Raw genomic sequence first — 1,469 nt, forward strand, 5'->3', positions numbered from 1 at the left:
AGGTGTCTCACCACTAAGGAGTGATCTGGTTGCACTTCCGGCCAGGAGGAGAATCATGAAGGCAAGAATCCAGCACTGGGGAGGGGCAGGTTTTATAATATTATAATATTATATATTGCAGTTTCTTCCCAAAGAAAAAAATATATCTATATAGTAACGGTTTAAAAAGAAACCAGAAATGAGTGCACACAGAGAAAGGATGAGGCTGTAAAAACCCTTGCAGGGAAGCTGGGCTGCTCGCAGGCACGGGGAGGTTCAATTTAATATTCTCCACTCCAGAAAAGTTAGTGTTTTGCAAACAGCAAGCGCCGGGGCAGTGTTTTGGTTTGTTGTTTTCCCCCCCAACTCCTGATTTCCACCCCCCTTCTTCGTCCAGCACAAATTTACTTTCAGAAGACAGTGAAATTGGCTTTTTTTTTTTTTTTTTTTTTTAATATTCTTTTTCCTCCCCCTTTCCTTGCATGTGATGTGTTTTTCTTTGGGTCACTCCCCGGCAAGTGCTGGGTCCCCCTGGCATTGTCTCCCTTCTCCCTCTCCCTCTCTTGCCAAAAAGGATCATTGTTAGTTTCTCCACTTCCCCCACCCTCCTCCTCCTCCTCCTCCTCCTCCCTCTTTCCCCAAACCTGTTTATTTATGCACACGTCACCGGGGAGCCCCCGCCCCCTCCCGCATCTCATTAAGTGCCTAGTGTGTCTCTCTCTCCCTGTCAATAATCCCGGATCCCAGACTTCTCCGTTCCTCCGGATCTCGAGCCCCTTTTTCTAGCTGTCAATCAGCGCCGCCTTTGAACTGAAAAGCTCTCAGTCTAACTTCAACTCACTCAAATCCGAGCGGCACCGGCTCCCTATATCTGCGGCTGCCCCCCTTGCCCAGCTGACTTCTTGTTTGGTTTTTGTTTGTCGGGGACAGAGAAAGAGAGAGATTTTTTTTTTTTTTTTTTTGCAACCCCCCCCCCCCCTCTTTTTTTTTTTTTTTTTTTGCAATTTTTTGGTTGCTTTATTTTATTTTATTGCTTTTTTTAAAAAAATTTTCCTCCTCCCCCCCTCCCCCCCCACTCCCTATTTTTATTTTATTTTGTTGGCTGCACTCTGCTGCGCTCCCGGGAAGAAAAGAAAAGCCAGAGAGAAAGCCAATCCAGGAGGAAGGAGCCCAAAGTCACTGGTGCCAAAGGAGCCAAGAAGAAACATTTCTCTCCCCCTCCTCCTCCTCCTCCCTCTGTTCCCCTCCCCAGGAGGAGAGAAGGGAGACCCCCCCACCCCCCTTGCAAACTTTCACCTTGGACTTTCTTCTTTTTTTTTTGGTGTGTTTTTTGGTGGGTTTTTTTTTGGGGGGGGGTGCAAACTTTCCCCCCCTTCCCTCGCTTTTATTATTTCTTTTTTTTTTCTTTTTTTGCTTTCTTTCTTTTTTTTTTTTCTTTTTCTTTTTTTTCCCCTCCTTCCCCCTTTTCCCCTCCCCTCCCTCCCTCCCTT

The sequence above is a fragment of the Alligator sinensis genome, unplaced genomic scaffold (genome assembly GCF_000455745.1).
Source record: "Alligator sinensis unplaced genomic scaffold, ASM45574v1 scaffold559_2, whole genome shotgun sequence".
NCBI classification, from domain to species: Eukaryota; Metazoa; Chordata; order Crocodylia; family Alligatoridae; genus Alligator; species Alligator sinensis.